The following is a 14,924-nucleotide window of genomic DNA, read 5'->3' as shown; positions in this document are numbered from 1 at the left end:
CTTTAGTGTATAAGTGCTCTTGTTGGCAGCTACAATAGATACATCCCCATAAGGTCTTTCACATCTTGGAAACAGTAAGCCTAAATGTGTAAGAATACTTAGCATAGCCATAGACATGAATAATGGACTCAGGGGGTGCCAAACTTTTATTGAATGAGAGCTACTTCAGTGTAATGAAAAATAACTCAAGCTGTTCCCCTCCCCAGTATGCTACTAAGTTTTATTCGGTCCTAGCAACAGAACATGGACTAAGAACAGCAACAGATATGATGATGCTATCAGGTAAAGAGCACAGAGGCAGGTAAATCCTAATCCTATGAAATAAAAGCGTACAAAATAGTCTAGGGCAGATATTTTTGTGATCTTTTCCCAGGTCTTCTAGGGCAATGTTTCTTCACCATTCTTATATCACACCCCATGATTCACTCTCTGAAAGAACCCAAGTCTCACAATAAATGAATGAATGAATGAATGAATGATAGAGACAAAAAGCCAACTTTTTTTGAGAAGGACATTGATTTGATTACAGGCTGTTCTTACTACTACAAAGGCAAAAGTTCACATATGGACAGTCCAAGGCAGGTAGGGTTACCAGCAGGAGACACATCTCATTTGAAGATAGACATGGGACTGAAGGAAAGCAAATTCTTAGTTACTTATGAAAATCCTGCATCCCACCTTCTGCCCCCCCCCTCAAAACTACACATATCACAGGCTGAGAACCACTGGGGGATTCACAAACTATTCTGCAGCATTGGTGATCTACTTGTAGTTCATGAGTTACCAACTAGAGACCTTCGCTATGTCATACCCTTGGAGTTCATGAATAACTCGTAAATGAGACTTACCTTGATACTGTCAGATAAAACAAACCATTAGGAAATGAATATTTTGAGTAAGGTGCAGTCTTTAATTAAACCATTCAGACCCCTCTCCCTAATTTCTACCCATTAACAGTTAGCCCAAGATGAATAACCACATTCTACTCTAGTATATTTTCACTAGAGGAAGTGGGCATGTACTGACATACTTACAACTAACTTTCATGTAAGGTGAGCAGGTCAAGGGTGCCCTGCTATTCTGCTTCCCTGGTGTATGTTCATATAATAAGCTAGCCGTCAGCAAGTAACTTAGATCTAGGATATAAAACTGACTAACTTCAATGTTTAGGACCGTAGTCCTATTGATCCGCAGGGGTGGGGGCGGGAATCTCCTCCCCAAAGAATACAAAAGTTGTATACTGCATTTTGCCAACCAACCAATCACAGAACCGTGTGCAAGTTTTCAGGATTCCCAGAACCAGGCCTGATGTTCAGTACACGCAAAAATAATCGGGGCAGAAGAGAGAAAAAAATATTTCAGACCATAGTGGAAAGGCTTCAACGGGGCCTAATTAAACCCATTAGCAACTAAATTAGATTATACAGTACTGCTTGTAGCAGATTTTAAATTGCATCCAAGGCTGAAGACTCAGTGGCAAAAATGGTATTCTTGATTTCTATTGACATTCCAGAACGTGTAGACTTCTTCTATTTTGTTTGTTGTTACTAAAACATCAAAGTGGAGTAAAAAACTGAGGTAGAAAAGATTCCAAAATCCTTACTCTTTGAAGAATTTTTACTACTGTTACTCTATTAACGAGAGAGTTTATGAGTTGGTTGTTTCCCAGAAACAGATGGGAAACAGGCCAAGAATTATACATAGGAATCTAAAGAGTATACCCACTCAGGCTTTGAAATTTAAGCCATTGGATTTACGTCTATGCTCTGTGCAGAAGAAGAGCACAAAACTGGAAGCCCCCCTGGTACATCTGCAAACGTTATCCAAATGGACTACCATCATCACAAAGCGAGGCCAAGCAAGCTCTATTGATGTCAGGTTCCAGAGAGGTGTGAGTTCCCTGGGTCTTTATTTTGTAAGGAACAGTTTATTTATTTTATTTATTTATTATATTTATATACCGCCTTCCCTGGAGGTTCAGGGCGGTTTACATAAGAACAAGAAACAGTACATAAAACGGACTATAAAAACATGTGAATAACCTTATAATAATAATAACTAATAGTTATAACCATGTAACAATGTAACAGTATAAACAATATAAACAATACAACAGTGGAACGATACAAACAGGTCCAGTTATCAGCGGCTCATTATGCACATGCTAGATAATGCACTTTAGAAGTAAATGATCCTGTTCCATACGGAAAAATCCAGCCTCAAAAGCACATTGAAGGTGCATTATCCAATGTGCAAGTGACTACTGACCACAGATGCAGGAACATCCACAAACAAAATGTCAACATTGCTGGTTAATTCCAAACCCATAACCAGCAAAACTATAGAAGAAATCCCAGATGGGAGCAATCCATGCTGGAGCAATGAAAAAAACACTTAATGAAGTCTTTTGAGATCAGCTCTCTCTTAATAGCTCCGAGGATATCACCTGTTAGTAGAGGCAACTTGATGCCTGAAAAAGAATCAAATGAAACTTATGTTCCACAAAGAAAATTCATCGCAACTGTTTAAAAAGTCAGCTAAGGATACAGAGCCATAATTACCCGACTGTGCTACACCAGTGGGAACATGAGCACCAGATTTGACCCTCCTTTTGGCACATGCCTGTGGTTCGCTTCCAGGGTTGATGTTGCTGCCAACTGTAGATGAGACAGGCATAGCTGTCTGGTGTGAACAGCTGGAAATGAAACGTAGAAGTGACAACTGGTTCCATCATCCCAAAGAAGAGAGAGAGACTGATGGTTGGCATGTGTGCCTTGTGAGAGAAATCAGTGTTTGTGAGCAGTGATTGACAAGAGCCACAAGGAAGTTAGAAGAATATAGCTCCATGGTCTATCTTTGCAAGGGGATTCAAGGAGCTTGTCCTAGATGGGGAAGGGGATTTAGACTGATCATGCATTCCGGAACATGTAGCAACCAGATGGAATATGAAAGAAGATTTGGGCATCCATGAGAAGAGCTGCATTAAGTACAGAAAAGTGAGGTGAAGTTAACTTTGGTTGTGCATTATGCTGGATGAGACCCAGCTTTGGTTGGATGGGACAGCTCCCCCTCCCCTGCAAGGATAAGAACTGTACCATTCTGTTTTTCTTCCTTCCGCCAGCTGCATAGTGACAGCTAAACTGCAGTTTGGGAAGGATTTTTTTCACATTCTTGGATAAATGTTTCTACCACAAAATGACCTTTTGTTATCTTCCCTTGTAAGCCTGCTGCCCCAAGATGCAAGAGCAAACAGACTTCCTCTGAGGAGAGTCCAAGGTACATGCATCAAGACTTAGGACCAGTGGTGGCATAATGCATATTTTCCGCAGCACAGAAGTGGCAGTTTCACAGTTGCATACCAGCAATGCATGTAAGCCATTATTTGTAAGTAGACTTTGCTCTTTCACATAGAAAAATCCGGTTGCAAAGGATACTGAAAGTGGATTCAAAAGTGCATCATCAGTGTATGTGAAAGCATCTGAAGTTTCTATCTATATTGGGACAATGACCTAAAAGATTCATTTTTTATTAACAGTATCCCCGAGGGAAAAGTACAGGCCCACAGTAAAAAGGACTGTAGAAGAAACCCATTTGGAAGACGCTCAGTTTCTAATTTTACAGTCCAGAGATCCATCTGTTCCTTCCCCCAGCCTGAGAGAATCCTAACAGATCCACAAAACAAGAGCCTTCTTACGAACATAGAACTGCCTGTTTGGCTGGTGGAGTGAGCATACTATTTTTGAACAGAACAGAAAAATCAAAGCTTCCAAATATTGCATGTGACTCAAGCATAACATCAAAAGCAAATCAAGATTTTGACAGGCCCACCAATGTCAGTGTTGTGGCTAAAATATCTGACCTTGGGAACTTTTGGAGACCAGAAATGATAGAACACACAGTGGCCTCCAAAGGATGTGGAAGCCTCTGTTGGCATCCCCATCTCTTGTTGTTTTGATTTCCATTAATGTATTTAAATGTCCCCTAAAATATTAAGAAATGAGGAAGACAAAGATTAGACCCTATGGAGAACTAGTGTGTGCTTCTTGGAGATGTTTCAAAGAAATTTGGGGTGAAGATCCAAAGGTATAAAGAGGAAAATATTCCCATCATGACTCTGTATTAATTGACCCTAATCTTCCTCTCCTTTCTCCCTCCCTCCATCACAATGCCAAGACCAACTCCTGTCTCCCCGTCAATCAAGACCCAGAAATTAGGTAATCTCCAAAACAAAGACCAAAAACCAGCAAAGGGGGTAGAGGTGTAACCATATTAGAACTAGAATTCTGATAATGATATTCCATTAGCAATTTAAAAGAAAATGAACAAAAAATCCAACCAAACTCCTCTGCGATCCTGATCCAAAACAAGGATCCTAACAAAACTTGACTTTCTTTTACTGTAGGAGAAGAAAGAAATTAAGGCATACAGGCTGGGTTGATGGGCTTTGGAACACTGTTTCCTCAGCCTTGTAGATTAAAAAGTTTGCAGCCACTGAGAGCTTTCTTCAAAAATCACTTCTAAAAAGGGTGGCAAATAGCGCGAGATAGGAAGGGAGCCTGTCTGCTTGCCATGACTGTGTCTTGCCTGCACTCCCCATCGCAGAGCTGCATTAGAAGTACCTTGAAGGATGCTTTTCGCGTCTCTGGCCCCTCAGGCTGACTCAGGCCCTGGGAATCTTGAACCCCCAGTGCCCCCCTATTGGCGGCCCTGGCAACAGCAGAAGGGAAGTTTTCTTGCTTAGCTTCAAACTGCCCTAGAGTGATTTGGAGACCCAGTCACACAGATCCATTTTTAAAGTCTTCCAAATTGTACATGTTTAACAGGAAATAGTAAAAGAAGAAAAGCTTTCATAAGTTACGTTTCTTTTTTTAAAGCTGTACTTTTAAAGAGAGAATCACAGATGTCCAGGCCAAACTGAACCTGCTCCGTGTGGAAGATTCCTTCTTGGGTACTGCTGGTCTCTTAGCTCTGTTCTGAGAGGGGAAGATCCTAGACAAAGCCAGGGAGAATTGCTTTGCTAAGGACTACTTGCCAGTCCTTTAAGTTTGTCCTGTAGCCCAGGGGTAGTCAACCTGTGGTCCTCCAGATGTCCATGAACTACAATTCCCATGAGCCCCTGCCAGCAAATGCTGGCAGGGGCTCATGGGAATTGTAGTCCATGGACATCTGGAGGACCACAGGTTGACTACCCCTGCTGTAGCCTAGGAAGGCTGCGCTGTTGATATGATCTGTGTCTGTCATACTGCTTTGTTTCTATTGGCTGGGACCCCTGCATTCCTCACCAGCAATAACAGGATGTGGGTCCAAGAAGCATCTTCCCTCCTATTTGCTTTTAATACGACCCCATCAGTTTTGTTTCTTGGATTCCCCATATAGTTGAATTGTCTTGCTGCCCCCGTGGACTTTTTATTAGTTTATTTTGGATAAGATATATTCATATAACTTCAGTGCTCTGTACCTCTTGCAGCTCCAAGCAGTGTATGCCTAAGCTTCCTTTGCTCAGACACACAAATTATTGAATTATTAAATCTGCAGGTTCAGTAAGACACAGCCCCTCTAATAACCAATAGCTTTGTTGGAACCAGAAACTACTGAATACAGATAACCAGAACTGGGGAACGTGTCTCTCTCTCTCTCTCTCTCTCTCTCTCTCTCTCTCTCTTCAGGGCTCCTGCCAAGATGCGCGATTGGCCATTAATGAAGGCCTGTGATTGGACCTTAAGTTTGTTCTGTGATTGGCTAAGAGGTTGGGGCCAATGAATCCCAAGCAAGAGCTCAGGATCCTAACTCAAGTCCTAGCTCAAGCCTCAAGTCCTAGCTCAAAGTCTCTTACATCCACAGACACAACATACATTATACAGATTTCTTACCGACTAAAACAGTCTTCTCACAGTCAAGATCCTCCTGTAAGCAGCATGAAAAAAAATATTGCAAAGATTGATGAGCAAGGAAAAGGGGATGGGGAAAATAAAAAGTAAACTATTTTTGTGCAAGGGTTAAAATGCATAATCTCTCAAGATCCCAGTTTGAGCTGCTCAGTGTAACTGAGTTATACCTGGCTTTCCCAAGCAAGAGAATTGGTGCAATGTTTTTTTCCCCTCAGGAATGGCATTTCCATTGTTTCCCCTAGCTCCTTGGTCTGCACTTGTTCCTCTGACATCAATTGTTTCTCCAGATTTCCCTCTTTGATGCTTCAGAACAAAAACACCCAGTATTGTAGAAAGTTTCCCAGTTTCACACTTGGCTGGACAGCTGCAAGAACACGAAGAACACCAGCTTCTACTGGGAGAAACAAACTCTGTATGTTGTAGTGCTATTCAGAGGTCACAGGTCCTGCAGCTAGATTGCCAGGATGTCCTTTATTATCAAAAACATAGAAAAGAGTCTCCTTTATAGCAGGATGCCACTGCCCAATAAATATAGATTGAAAAAAGAGGCCCAAATTGTAGATTGTAACAAACAGCCCATTTGGGTTCCAAGGGAAAAGCCAGAGGAAGTAGGGTGGCTAACCCTGGATTGGTTGATTTGGGAGCAGAGCCTCTAGAGGGTGAGGTTTGGGGAGGGGAGAGACATTAGTTGGGGCATAAAGTCATATAGTCCACCCTCCAAAGCTGCCATTTCCCCCAGGGGAACTGAGCTCTGTCATTTAGAGAAATCCTGTAATTCTGAGGGATCTACAGATTCTACTTGGATATTGGCAACCCTAAGAGAAGGCCCCGTCCAGCCCCATTTTGCTCCTGTAAGCTTCCCTTGCAATGGCCTTATCTATCCCTCCAGCAAGATTTTTTGTCCAAACCCCCTTCTGCATCTCAGGTTCCTCTCTGCCCCCCTCCCCTTCCATATGGTTCCACAACCAAGCTGAAAATTTTTCAAGTCCACTCAGTTAAACTTGTCTCATTTATTACACAGTTTTTCACTGCTCCATATATTATTTATTTATTTATTTATTTATTTATTTATTTATTTATTTATTTATTTATTTATTTATTTATTTATTTATTTATTTATCATACTTCTATACCGCCCTCCCCGGAGGCTCAGGGCGGTTTACATTATAACAGAGAACAATACATAAAACAGTCTGTAGAACATGTATAACTGATAATTAATAATTGTAACCAAATAGCAACACAGTATAACAGTAAATAATATAGCAATACAAACAGGTCCAGGGCTTATTGATGGGATTCTGAGGTGGGGGGGAGCAGGGGCCCTTGGTCGCTGATTGATTACGTCTGGTCTCGGCCAAATGCCTGGTGGAGGAGCTCCTTTTTGCAGGCCCTGCGGAACTGTTTAAACTCCGTCAGGGCCCTGATCTCCGTCAGGGCCCTGATATTAGGCTGCTGACTGCAAGGTAATACAGAAACATACTAAAGCATTAAGATCCAGGGGATCCAGGGGAAACAGAGAACCTTTGAAAGACTGTGAGCTGAAGCTAATGTGACGGTCTCAGACAGATGGTGCTGTAGGGAGCTTCTGCTCAGAAGTAAGCTCCAGTTTAGTCAGAAGGGCTTACTCCGAAGAAAGAGTTCAAAGAACTGCAACCCAAGTCACTGTTCAGGATCAGCCTGCCAGTATTTCTGTTAACTTCAAATGGCAGTTTCTTTAGTATCAGACTTCCAAGATGCTTGCCCCACCTATTATTATTTTCAACACTTTTTGATTATTTAATATGTGCCTTTTGAAATGCAACCAGAAATTGAAGGCTGTCTTCCAGTTTGGGATGAAATGGGATGAAAGCTGAGCAGCCACCAAGGAACTCCATACAAAGACTTCCTCTGAGGCCTTCCTTACATCATTGAGACCCAATCAAGCATCTAATGAAAGCTAATCACATGCTTTGATTTGTTCCATGGGCCCCCAGAGTTCTGTCTCAGGATCTTTGCAGGCAGTATGTGGCCATCCTGCACAGCCTGGGCAGCTCAGCTGACATTGGGTGAGCTGGCAGATCTACCACACTGTCCTTTTCAATTGCTTCCTCTTCCACCCTTCCAGCCAGCTTGGGACTGAGGCAGCCAGCCAGGCTACTCCACTCAGTACTGGGACAGAGAGGCCAGGAGACAACAGGTAAGTGCAATGCACGCATTTAAGTCCCTCTTGCACTAGGGATATGCACACACTTCCTGATTTTCTCTTGCACGATGCACGCACATGCAAAATATTAAGACAAAGAACAAAAACGAAGAACAAGACATGGGTGGGGAAACCTGTTTCAGCCCAACTTGCTCAGCAACAAGGGACAAAAAAATGCCAAAAATATTTGGGGAATTTTGGAACTTTTAGAACACTAGTTCTGGCTGGCTGGCTGGCAACTTCAACTGGTAATGCAATCAAGGCACTATTCCCGCCCTGGCAGCAGCATTGCCTGCCCATCTCAGGGGATTTGCTTCCCAGAATCCTGGTGTTGAATCACGAGCCACTTTGAAAGCTTCTGATCAATGCGCTTCACATTAGTTTCTAAATAATATGCAACGCTGGAAAAAAAATCAATGCAGGCAATCCCACATCTTGCATTTGGAATAAAGGATGACATGTACACATGAGGAGCGGTGCCCCTCAACGGCAAGTGCTCAAGGGCCGCTGAGACTATGCCTTTTCCCATTTACTGTCACACTTCCCTTATTTATTCATACCACCACTTTTCAACTATGATTGGCTCCAGAAGTGGACTATGACAATTACAATTCAGTGCCAAGGTGTATTCTCTTTAGGGATAACCCTCTGTGTAGATGTTGGGCCCGGACAGCCAAGGACACATTTCAGATTGCTGACCCTTCCAGGGTGCTGGGTTAGACCAGTGGTCCTTTCAACCTTCCTAATACCGCAACCCTTTAATACAGTTTCTCATGTTGTGGGGAACCTCAACCAAATAATTATGCAAGTGTTCTCTCACAGAAATTAAACCGAAACTGACCAATGGCATGAAGATCCATTGTTCATGATTGTATATAAATTGTTTCCCCCCCCCTGGGGTTTCTCGGTTCAGCTCTGCCTCTTATCCCACCATGCCAATCTCATTCTTTTCCACTGCTCCAGACAGACAAACGCTCTATCTTGATCTACATTGCAAGCTGCTGGCTTTGCCGTGACCCCTGTGAAAGGGTCATTCAATCCCCAAAGGGGTCCCAACCAGGTTGGGAACCACTGGGTTAGAAGGAGCTGAATATGGACTCTTGGCTGACTGATGGTTGAAGGCCTTGTGTTGATCTCTGGGTCCTTTCTGGTGGTTGTCATGGCCACAGTCCCAGGTGCCCCTTTTCCTTACAATGTTGGGCATGTAATGCCCCTTCACTAGGAATTTCACCTCCAGGTGGTACCTGAGGATTTCCCTAGAATTACAGCTCATCTCCACCATGAAGAGATATGTTCCCCTGGAGAAAACAGATGCTTTGGAGGGCAGACTCTAGGACATTCTACCTCAGTGAGGTCCCTGCCCTCCCCAGGCTCCATCTTCACACTTCCAGGAGTTTCCCAACTTGGATCTGGCAAACCTGGGCCTATTCTGCACACAATAGATAATGCACTTTCAATGCACTTTAGAAGTGGATTTTCCTGTTCCGCACCGGAAAATCCAGCTACCAAAGCACATCAGTATATTATCCTATGTGTGCGGAGAAGCTGCTTGAGCAGAGTTCCATAGGGAAAGCAACATTGCACTATAAAACAAGTGTCACTAGTAATTCATTCTTTGAGAAGCAAACCTCAGAACAGATGGAAACTGTATATATATATATATATACACATGATTGAAGGATTTTTCCCCCTTTGAAAAGGTCCTCTTTGCTCTGCTTCCATCATGTTCTGTTTCAGTTTCTTGCCTTCTGTGCCAGTGTTGCAATTTTAGCAACATCTCTGCCAAATACCAGTTATCACCAATTAGATTATTGCAGATTAGATTGGAAACTCTTCAGGGAAGGGACCTATCTCTTGCTTAAATTCCTCTGTAATTATGCTAAATCATGGTGCTGCCTGAATAATATGAAACAACAACAATCTTAAAGATACAGATGCGACAAGAGGACATCAGTCCTCCTGCACTTTGACTTCTGGCATGAACAGCTTTTCTGACTTCTGCAGAACAATCAGTATCTTCTACATTCCTCCCTGCTACACAGCCCTGCTTCCTCCTTTGCATCTCTTTCTCTCTCCCGTCTTCCCTATCCTACAGCTGTTTTCCCTTTAGCCAGAGTGTTTCTTAACAGCAGAGTTCATCATACTTCCTGCTGTCAATCAAGCAGTAGCAACAACATGGCTATTATCTCTTATGTATCTTTATTCTATGTATCTTCTGTATTTATGTATCTTCATTCTCCTTTCTGGCAATTAACCACCACATCTCTAAACTGAGAAAATTTTTCACTGTAATAAGTCTGGGGATCAGTAGGCACAAACTAGACGTGCTCACTAATCAACAGCTCTTTATTCATACAAACTCCAAACACTGAGCAGGGAACATAGGAACAACCCAGCCTTATATACAGTCTGGCTAGCCCGCCAAAGAACTCAATTGGTCCTAAGTGGGATGAGTTCATTGGTCCTTAAGTTCTTGGAATGAAAGCTTCTGTTTGGCTGAGTTACAATCCATCATTTGCATAGCATGCTGGAATAGTATTGAGACTACATACATAACACACTGTAACTGAAGGAGAGGGCGTGCACACAAAAACTCATACCTTGAATAAAACTTGGTTGGTCTTAAAGGTGCCACCGGACTCAAACTTTTTCTACTGCTTCAAACTAACATGGCTACCCATCTGAAGCTGTGCTGCAGATTAGGGTAAGAGAAAGGTCACCCAATGAGTTATCAGTGCAGAATGGGGAAGCAAACCTTGGTCTCCCAGATCATAGTCCAAAAGCTTAACCACTGCACTATGCTGGCCATCATAAATTACTACTGCCTTCACAATCAGCAATCTTGATCTAGCTCTGTGTAGCTCTGATTGGTGTTTAATTCAGCATCTGCTTTGCTCCACTGCAGATCTCATCCTTATACTTTTTAGTTAATCTAGAATTAATTTCAGAGGGTAACCATGCTGGTCTGCAGTAGAATAAACAGATTTGAATCCAGGAGCACCTTAGGGATTTTCTGGGTATAAACATTCAAGAGACAAAGCTCAAGAGACAAACTTGAACTCTCCAAATGTATACCTTGAAAATCCTGTTAGTTAGAGACCAACAAGTCCTAATAGATTTGAATATAGGCAGTCCAGAGCTGCTGCACCCAGCACTCCTCCCACTTGTACCCTCAACCACTTGAACTGGGCTGACGGTGATGTCATGCATCTGCGGGGATTTGCTCCACTGACATGTGAGCACTGTCCTGGCATACCCATCCTGTGCATAATTGGCAGACAACCAAGAGCAATCCAAGTGCAATACAGCACCAAAACCAACACCAACCCAGCACACAAAAAACGTTCATTTCTGCTCTGTGACTCTACTAAAAGGAACTCCAGTGCAGACCTAACTATGGCTTCAGTTCCACTGAAAAAAACATCCCAAGGGCAAGTATGTTATTCAGTGGTGCATCTCCTATTATAAAGACCCTTGAGTGGAGTTATCCTGATTAATCCATCAAGGGAGGAACATCTTATGAGTCACTCAGATTAACAATTGCAGCTTCATGGCAATATCCAAATCCTCTCCTGGAACATTGCTGGCTGGCCATCCAAGGTAACTGATCCTCCCATTCTGGAATGCCTATTGTTGTTTGACACTGTAATTCTTCAAGAGACCTGGACTCAAATGCCTGTAATAGATGGATTTTTCATATGGGAATTGTTTGCCTCTGCTGCTGAGAGAAAGGGCAGATTGAGGGGAGGCGTGGCTATTTTAGTTTATATGAAACTCACAGTAGTAGATTTAGAATCAAATGCCCAACATGCGGAGGCCCATAGCTGTACAAGTCAATAGATTTTTCCTTTTACTTATTAATATATACAAGATAATAAGTTTAGGCTTCAAGAAATCTGGAGCAATCTTGAGAAGTACATAACTGACTTATATACTCGCGTATAAACCTAGTTTTTCAGCATATTTTTTCACACTGAAAAAGCCTTCTCAGCTTAAATACAGTAATTGAAATAAAAGCCTGCTCCAACCAGCCAATCATTGCATTGCCTTTGCAAATGGGTCTGGCAGCTTATAGGACATCAACGGTTTGACTGAGGAACTCTGATCTTTTTTTTTCCTTTTGCCTTCACTTCTTCCTCTTCTTAATCACATCTTCCAAACTATTCTTTTGGTTTCTGTGGGTGAAAAGCAGGGTACAAAAACCAGCAGCTATTCATCCTCTTGACTTTTCTGTATTTGTGGGGGGGGGGGGGGGGGAGGCTGGATGGGAGAGCCTGTGCTGATGGAGCATTTCCCATAATCGGCTTATATGTGAGTCAATAAGTTTGCCCAGATTTTGTGGTAGAATTAGGTGCCTCGACTTAGGGTCGGTAGTCTCCTACTGAAGTTCCATGACGCTCTTATTTTAGTAGCTGGCAAATTTAATGGCAGAGCCAGCCCCTTTGATGACTTGTTGTACTTAAGCAACAATCCTGCTCCCCCCCCCCAGATTCTGGCAAAAGCACCAGAGCCCAGGACAGACAAGCTGAGAACAGAATGTCAGAATATTTTCCAGAGAAGATCCATAATCAGCCGTTTCTCATGGACCTTTCCAGAAAAATCCATATAGAAATGCAAAAATGTATATAGAAAGTAGTTTGTACCACCCCCTCTCAGTCCTCCCTCACTATTACAACTGTTTTTGGCTTTTGGTTTTCAGTGGAGGGAAACTATTTGTTGCTTCTTGAACACAGAAATCGAAAGGTGCAGTCTTACACCACCATTCAAAACCTGCATGCCTGCTCAGTACAGGATGTTGACATTAACCAGTCAGAAAATAATCTACTTCCCTCAACTCCTTTTCTTTATCGTTTGCAACATCTGGTGTGATAAAGAGTTCTGGTGACTTTAAAAGCTTACACATTGTTTTGCGCCGTTTTGGTTGGTCCTACTAAAAGAAGAGAAGATAAGAGCTGGTACTTGTATGCTGCTTTTTCTTATCCAAAGGAGTCTCCAAGCACCTACCTTTCCTCTCCTGTCAACAGACACCCTGTGAGGTAGGCAAGGCTGAGAGAACTGTGAAAGAACCAATAGGTTGTATATGAAGGAGTGGGGAATAAAATCCGGTTAGTGGCCAACACACTTAAACTGCTACGCTACACTAAAAGGTGTTATGTGGACTGTGTTTGTCGGTTGTTCTTTTTTTTTTTTTACCCCCCACTCAAACACACATACAACTATACACCAAACTGTCCATTATCCAGGCAGAGCAATCCTCTGGACAGTAACTCTTGGTTCTCTCCAAACTCAAAACTGACACGCACAAGCCAGGATGTTCTGTTGTGTGGTTGTTTCCTCCAGCACAGACTGCACTGGTATTTTCCCACAGTTCACTCCATGTGTGGATCGAAGGGTTACTGACCCAGGATTGGCTTGGCTTATCCTTCCCCAGCTTTGAAAAGATTAGCAGAGACGTGTATTTTGAAGACAGCTATGCAGAAAGACAAGAAGTTTCATTTTGTGAAACCCTGGGGTTACTTGACGGCCCTGGGAGGGTTTCCCTGATTGAGTGGGAGTTAATTAATATATCCTTATCCATTGTTCCTGTCAATATTTGTGAAACAGCCTGGGGGTGGAACGTGTCCTGGGTGTCTGAGTTGGAATAGGACCAATCAGGGTGAAGCCAGCTAAAGCTGGTCACAACCTGATTGGCTCTGCACCTACAGCTCCCACCCACCCTTCCTGGACACTAGCCACTTTGCTTTCAGACGCTGCAGGAGCCAGTGCATGAGAGAGACACAGAGACCCCTGCCAAGCTCTGATTACCTGCTATGGCTCCTGCTGAGAGAGAGAGAGCTGCGCCTTCCAGTGTCCTAGCGCCCAATTCATTCCTGGTTGCAATGGGCTTTCTTGCTAGTATATATAGAATTTGTTAAATATTTATTGGGTGATATGATCATAAATGGTCACATGACCCCCCCTCTCAAAATGGCCACAATGGACCCAGAGGGGGTGGGTGGGGGATGGGCACTGGGTGTGTACACAGTTTGGCTCCCCAACCATATTCTGCATGATCACACCACTTCTGGGGTTTCTCAAAGTCTGAAAGGGGTTCTCAATGGTAAATAAGTTGAGAAAGGCTGCATTAAGATCTAGTAGGAAAAAATATACCATATCTGATTCACTAGAAAAAATGCCGGAAGTGAAAGTGTGACAAGAGACAACTGTTGACATGAGGGAACCTGAGGAAAACTGGCACAATGGTGTTGGTTTTGTGTATGTCAAGGAGATAATCCTCTGATGTCAGCAGCACAACTCAAGTGTCTCAGCCATTGTTTCCCTATTTGCTTATCCTTTTTACCAAAGGCTGTGGTGACGGCAGAGTCACTGCTTTGTCTGGCAAAGATGTTTCACCTCAAAACATGGCACTATTTGGGAGGGACTGTCGGTCCTAAGGCTGATAGGAATGAAGAAACAAAGGGAAAAAATTGGGGGGAGAGGTCATCTTTGTATCTGAGCAGGCAGCCGTCCAGATTGCCATGAAAATGTTTCCATGTTATCATTGTAAGCCTGGAAGTTTGCTCATCACAGGGTCACCATGGTCACCTGGGTGTAGTCTGCACGGGGCTTTTTACCCACTTCCAGCTCGAATGAATCCTTCCCGCCTACACTGAGTTCGATTTTCATTTTGATTTGGGGCACTTTAAATTTTCCCCCTGCAACATGCATGATTGATTTGGAGTGACCCTGCCTTTCCCCGCAGTATCCAGAAGTGGATATAAGCCTCGATATTTGAAAAATTGTCATCAGTAAGTGTGCAGATTTTTGCTTTTTGAGAATTATCTTCCTTCTCCATGCCTCTTAGCAAGACA

The sequence above is a fragment of the Paroedura picta genome, chromosome 13, assembly GCF_049243985.1.
Source record: "Paroedura picta isolate Pp20150507F chromosome 13, Ppicta_v3.0, whole genome shotgun sequence".
Lineage (NCBI taxonomy): Eukaryota > Metazoa > Chordata > Lepidosauria > Squamata > Gekkonidae > Paroedura > Paroedura picta.
The sequence above is the reverse complement of the archived record's forward strand: the minus strand, read 5'-3'. Positions refer to the sequence as shown.